General features: G+C 41.4%; 1 non-coding gene across 1 annotated transcript; it reads left to right on the forward strand.

The window, feature by feature from the left end:
• The first annotated feature begins 2882 nt into the window (after positions 1-2882).
• On the forward strand, positions 2883-3001 carry LOC123688371. Its single transcript, XR_006749897.1, has one exon. It is a non-coding gene; the product is annotated as a 5S ribosomal RNA (ribosomal RNA).
• The last annotated feature ends 4499 nt before the right edge of the window (positions 3002-7500 follow it).

Below are 7500 nucleotides of genomic sequence, written 5' to 3' on the forward strand. Positions count from 1 at the left end.
CTTCGGACTCCGATCAGAAAATCCGCCGATGCATGTCGTTAACACCTAGTCCGCCTCGTCCGATCGATCGAGGCCGTTTCGACCGTTCGCCGCGCCTACTAGAGCTGATTTCTTCGGACTCCGATCAGAAAATCCGCCGATGCATGTCGTTAACACCTAGTCCGCCTCGTCCGATCGATCTAGGCCGTCTCGATCCACCCATCGCGCATCGAAAGTCGCATCTCTCGAACTCCGATCCGGAAATCGGCCGATGCATCACGTTAACTATTTCTTATATATCTAATATAATATACATCGAGACGGTAAGAATTCTTTTAATCGAAGATATACATATACTTCTCATCAATATCCAAAAGCTTATCGAAAAATAAATTACTCAACTTTTACGTGAAGAATCGTTCACCCAAACCTTATCCCCTATATATGTCAGGAGAACCCAAGGTTCCCCTCCAGACACGATTTAGCAAACTTTTCCCGATCGATCCGACCCACCGAGGCCGTCTCGACCGTCCGCTGCGCCTACTAGGGCCGATTTCTTCGGACTCCGATCAGAAAATATACCGATGCATGTCGTTAACACCTAGTCCGCCTCGTCCGATCTATCTAAACAGTCTCGACGCACCCAACACTCTTTCAAAGTCGGATTACTCGGACTCAATCTGAAAATGGACCGATGCATGACGTCAACACTTAGCCCGCCTCGTCTGATCGATCTAAGCCATCTCGACCCACCCAACACGCCTTCCAAGTCGGATCACTCGGACTTCGATCTGAAAATCTCCGGACTCATTTTTATGAATATCCCCAGTCAGTAAGAACGTTATTTCGCCAATATATACCAACAATAAACCATATTCCAATAGCTGAACCAAAAATATAATTCCCGATCCAAACGTTCTGCATCGCCCAACGCGACCACCTTCCCTATATATGTCAGGAGAGCACAGGGTTCCCCTCCAGACAACACTTACGCTCTATCCCCGACTCTCGGTCGATCGATAGGCCAGGTCAGCGGTGTCTGTTTCGGCCGAAGCTCGGACTTTGGTCAAAATGTTCCGATACAAAATTTGAACCAAGATAGATACAGATATGATTCCTTCTTAAATATACGTTGATTATCGAACAGAATATGGTAAATATTTTGCGATGACCGAGGATTTCATGAATTTTTTTTTTTTTCGAAAAAATTTTCTGTTATCGGAATTTCCTCAAATTTCATTTGGTTGCCTACTAATGCATATTAAAAACGATAATCAACAATCAGAATCATTATTTATCATTTATTTCAATTTTTATAATGAAAAACGTTCACGTCCTTTCGCGCCTCTCGATCGTCGTTTACGTGATGCATCGGTCAGCCCTAGTTTACGTGGTGCATCGGTAAGATCGAGTTCACGTTCTGCATCGGTAAGATCCAGTTCACGTGGTGCATCGGTAAGATCGAGATTACGTGGTGCATCGGTAAGATCGAGTTTACGTGGTGCATCGGTAAGATCCAATTCACGTTCTGCATCGGTAAGATCCAGTTCACGTGGTGCATCGGTGAGATCGAGTTTACGTTCTGCATCGGTGTGATCTAGTTTACGTTGTGCATCGGTAAGATCGAGATTACGTGAAGCATCGGTATGATCGAGTTTACGTTCTGCATCGGTCTGGACTTAGAGATATATTTTCGACGTGAAAATGTTCCGATACAACTTTTGAACCAGGATAGTTAGAGAGATGATTTTTTCTGGGATGTACGTTGATTGGGGAATGGATTGTGGAAAATAACTTGCCATGACCGAGGTGTTCTCGAATTTTTTTTTTTTTTCGAAAAATATTTTCTGATTTTGGATTTTACTCAAATTTGATTTCGTTGCCTTCTAATGTGTTCTAAAAGAGTAAATCAGTAATCAGAATCGAAAAATATTTTTCGGATTTTTTTTTTTTTGAAAAAAAATTTTCTGATTTTGGAATTTCCTCAAATTTGATTTGGTTGCCTTCTAATGTGTTTTTAAAGCGTAAATCAGTAATCAGAATCAATATTCATTGTCGACTTTAATTTTTATAAGGAAAAATGTTCACGTCCTTAAACGCCTCCCCATCATTAGCCCGAGTCCAAGTCGATGTCAGTCCCGAGCGGACGGTGTCAGATACTACCTATCGCCCCGGTCTGGACTTGGCGAGGTATTTCGACGTGAAATGTTCCGATACAACTTTTGAACCAGGATAGTTAGAGAGATGATTTCTTCTATGTTGTACGTTGATTGTGGAATGGATTGTGGGAAATAACTTGCCATGACCCAGGTGTTCTTGAATTTTTTTTTTTTTCGAAAAAAATTTTCTGATCTTGAAATTTCCTCAAATCTGATTGCGTTGCCTTCTAATGTGTTCTAAAAGAGTAAATCAGTAATCAGAATCAATATTCATTGTCGACTTTAATTTTTATAAGGAAAAATGTTCACGTCCTTAAACGCCTCTCCATCGTTACCCCGACTCCAAGACGATGTTAGACCGGAGCGGACGGTGTCAGATGCGACCGATCTCCCCGGTCTGGACTTAGCGAGATATTCCGACGTGAAATGTTCCGATACAAAAATTTAACTGTGATAGTTAGAGAGATGGTTCCTTTTGTGATGTACGTTGATTGTGTAATAGAATATGGAAATAAACTTGAGATGACCGAGGTCTTCTGGGATTTTTTTTTTTTTTCGAAAAATATTTTTCGATTTCGGAAATCCCTCAAATTTCATTGAGATATGTCCTAATGTGTTCTTAAAGCTTAAATCAACAATCAGAATTAATATCCAAAAGTTATTTCATTTTTTATGAGGAAAAACGTTCACGTCCTTTCCGCTCCCAAAAAGTGAGATATCATAGAAAATATCGCAATATATGTTGTTTACGGCCATACCACGCTGAAATTGCCAGTTCTCGTCAGAACACTGAAGCCAAGCAGCGTCGGGCGCGGTTAGTACTTGGATGGGTGACCGCTTGGGAACACCGCGTGCTGTAAGCTTTTTTTTTACGTTCTGCATCGGTCTGCCGAGATAACGTGGTGCATCGGTATGATCGAGTTTACGTTCTGCATCGGTAAGATCGAGATTACGTGATGCATCGGTAAGATTGAGATTACGTGGTGCATCGGTAAGATCGAGATTACGTGGTGCATCGGTAAGATCGAGTTTACGTGGTGCATCGGTAAGATCCAATTCACGTTCTGCATCGGTAAGATCCAGTTCACGTGGTGCATCGGTGAGATTGAGATTACGTGGTGCATCGGTAAGATCGAGTTTACGTGGTGCATCGGTAAGATCCAATTCACGTTCTGCATCGGTAAGATCCAGTTCACGTGGTGCATCGGTAAGATTGAGATTACGTGGTGCATCGGTAAGATCGAGTTTACGTGGTGCATCGGTAAGATCCAATTCACGTTCTGCATCGGTAAGATCCAGTTCACGTGGTGCATCGGTAAGATTGAGATTACGTGGTGCATCGGTAAGATCGAGTTTACGTGGTGCATCGGTAAGATCCAATTCACGTTCTGCATCGGTAAGATCCAGTTCACGTGGTGCATCGGTAAGATGGAGATTACGTGGTGCATCGGTAAGATCGAGATTACGTGGTGCATCGGTAAGATCTACTTTACGTTCTGCATCGGTCTGCCCTTGTTTACGTGGTGCATCGGTAAGATCGAGATTACGTGAAGCATCGGTATGATCGAGTTTACGTTCTGCATCGGTCTGCCCGATATTACGTGGTGCATCGGTTCAGCCCTAGTTTACGTTGTGCATCGGTCTGGACTTAGAGATATATTTTCGACGTGAAAATGTTCCGATACAACTTTTGAACCAGGATAGTTAGAGAGATGATTTTTTCTGTGATGTACGTCGATTGGGGAATGGATTGTGGAAAATAACTTGCCATGACCGAGGTGTCCTCGAATTTTTTTTTTTTTCGAAAAAAATTTTCTGATTGTGGAATTTTCTCAAATTTGATTTGGTTGCCTCCTAATGTGTTCTAAAAGAGTAAATCAGTAATAGGAATCGAAAAATATTTTTCGGATTTTTTTTTTTTTCGAAAAAAATTTTCTGATCGTGGAATTTCCTCAAATTCGATTTGGTTGCCTTCTAATGTGTTTTTAAAGCGTAAATCAGTAATCAGAATCAATATTCATTGTCGACTTTAATTTTTATAAGGAAAAATGTTCACGTCCTTAAACGCCTCCCCATCATCAGCCCGAGTCCAAGTCGATGTCAGTCCCGAGCGGACGGTGTCAGATACTACCTATCGCCGAGGTCTGGACTTGGCGAGATATTACGACGTGAAATGTTCCGATACAACTTTTGAACCAGGATAGTTAGAGAGATGATTTCTTCTATGTTGTACGTTGATTGTGGAATGAAATACGGAAAATAACTCGCCATGACCGAGGTGATTACGATTTTTTTTTTTTTTTCGAAAAAAATTTTCTGATCGTGGAATTTTCTCAAATTTGATTTGGTTGCCTCCTTATATGTTCTAATAGCGATAATCAACAATCAGAATCAAAATCCATGATCGGGTTTGATTTTTATAAGGAAAAATGTTCACGTCCTTTTTTTCAACCCCGACTCATTGACGATGTTAGAACCGAGCCGGCGGTGTCAGATACGACCGATCGCCCCGGTCCCGATCGTCATTCACGTTGTGCATCGGTCTGCCCGAGATTACGTGGTGCATCGGTATGATCGAGTTTACGTGGTGCATCGGTAAGATCCAATTCACGTTCTGCATCGGTAAGATCCAGTTCACGTGGTGCATCGGTAAGATGGAGATTACGTGGTGCATCGGTAAGATCGAGATTACGGGGTGCATCGGTAAGATCTACTTTACGTTCTGCATCGGTCTGCCCTTGTTTACGTGGTGCATCGGTAAGATCGAGATTACGTGAAGCATCGGTATGATCGAGTTTACGTTCTGCATCGGTCTGCCCGATATTACGTGGTGCATCGGTTCAGCCCTAGTTTACGTTGTGCATCGGTCTGGACTTAGAGATATATTTTCGACGTGAAAATGTTCCGATACAACTTTTGAACCAGGATAGTTAGAGAGATGATTTTTTCTGTGATGTACGTCGATTGGGGAATGGATTGTGGAAAATAACTTGCCATGACCGAGGTGTCCTCGAATTTTTTTTTTTTTCGAAAAAAATTTTCTGATTGTGGAATTTTCTCAAATTTGATTTGGTTGCCTCCTAATGTGTTCTAAAAGAGTAAATCAGTAATAGGAATCGAAAAATATTTTTCGGATTTTTTTTTTTTTCGAAAAAAATTTTCTGATCGTGGAATTTCCTCAAATTCGATTTGGTTGCCTTCTAATGTGTTTTTAAAGCGTAAATCAGTAATCAGAATCAATATTCATTGTCGACTTTAATTTTTATAAGGAAAAATGTTCACGTCCTTAAACGCCTCCCCATCATCAGCCCGAGTCCAAGTCGATGTCAGTCCCGAGCGGACGGTGTCAGATACTACCTATCGCCGAGGTCTGGACTTGGCGAGATATTACGACGTGAAATGTTCCGATACATCTTTTGAACCAGGATAGTTAGAGAGATGATTTCTTCTATGTTGTACGTTGATTGTGGAATGAAATACGGAAAATAACTCGCCATGACCGAGGTGATTACGATTTTTTTTTTTTTTCGAAAAAAATTTTCTGATCGTGGAATTTTCTCAAATTTGATTTGGTTGCCTCCTTATAAGTTCTAATAGCGATAATCAACAATCAGAATCAAAATCCATGATCGGGTTTGATTTTTATAAGGAAAAATGTTCACGTCCTTTTTTTCAACCCCGACTCATTGACGATGTTAGAACCGAGCCGGCGGTGTCAGATACGACCGATCGCCCCGGTCCCGATCGTCATTTACGTTGTGCATCGGTCTGCCCGAGATTACGTGGTGCATCGGTCTGGACTTAGAGATATATTTTCGACGTGAAAATGTTCCGATACAACTTTTGAACCAGGATAGTTAGAGAGATGATTTTTTCTGTGATGTACGTCGATTGGGGAATGGATTGTGGAAAATAACTCGCCATGACCGAGGTGTCCTCGAATTTTTTTTTTTTTTTCGAAAAAAATTTTCTGATCGTGGAATTTTCTCAAATTTGATTTGGTTGCCTCCTAATGTGTTCTAATAGCGATAATCAACAATCAGAATCAAAATCCATGGTCGGGTTTGGTTTTTATAAGGAATAATGTTCACGTCCTTTTTTTCAACCCCGACTCATTGACGATGTTAGAACCGAGCCGGCGGTGTCAGATACGACCGATCGCCCCGGTCCCGATCGTCATTTACGTTGTGCATCGGTCTGCCCGAGATTACGTGGTGCATCGGTCTGGACTTAGAGATATATTTTCGACGTGAAAATGTTCCGATACAACTTTTGAACCAGGATAGTTAGAGAGATGATTTTTTCTGGGATGTACGTTGATTGGGGAATGGATTGTGGGAAATAACTTGCCATGACCGAGGTGTTCTCGAATTTTTTTTTTTTTTTCGAAAAAAATTTTCTGATCGTGGAATTTTCTCAAATTTGATTTGGTTGCCTCCTAATGTGTTCTAATAGCGATAATCAACAATCAGAATCAAAATCCATGGTCGGGTTTGGTTTTTATAAGGAATAATGTTCACGTCCTTTTTCGCCTATGTTCTTTTTCGACGTGAAATGTTCCGATACAACTTTTGAACCAGGATAGTTAGAGAGATGATTTTTTCTGGGATGTATGTTGATTGACGTACGAAACTTGGAAAAAAATAGAAAAGACCGAGGTACTCTAGAAAAAAAAATTTATTGAAAATATTTTTTTGATTTCGGAATTAATTCGAAATTCATTCAGATGTCTTCTATCAATATCGCGAAAGAAAAATCAATAATCAGAATCGATATTCATCTAAGATTATTTCCTTCTGGATTGTGTTAACATTCGGTACGATCTTGTCTACGTGATGCATCGGTTTGTTTCTCGGCTCTTGTGAGCAAGTTGGACACTCGAGACGGCCTCCATCGATCGGATTAGGCGGGCTTTAATGTTAACGTGCTGCATCGGTGTGATCTTGTTTACGTCATGCATCGGTATAGCTTTAAATCGCGCCGTAAAGTCGTTCACGTCATGCATCGGTATCTTAAATCGCGCCGTAAAGTCGTTCACGTCATGCATCGGTATCTTAAATCGCGCCGTAAAGTCGTTCACGTCATGCATCGGTATCTTAAATCGAGCCGAAAAGTCGTTCACGTCATGCATCGGTATGGCTTTAAATCGCGCCCTAGGGTCGTTCACGTCATGCATCGGTGGCACAAAAAAAAGACGCCGATGCATGACGTGAGCCGACTTTTCGGCTCGATTTAAGATACCGATGCATGACGTGAACGACTTTACGGCGCGATTTAAGATACCGATGCATGACGTGAACCGACTTTTCGGCATGAAGTCAGCTAAAATTATCGTGTGCATCTTGGGTCGGTCCACGTACCG

The sequence above is a fragment of the Harmonia axyridis genome, chromosome X (genome assembly GCF_914767665.1).
Source record: "Harmonia axyridis chromosome X, icHarAxyr1.1, whole genome shotgun sequence".
Lineage (NCBI taxonomy): Eukaryota > Metazoa > Arthropoda > Insecta > Coleoptera > Coccinellidae > Harmonia > Harmonia axyridis.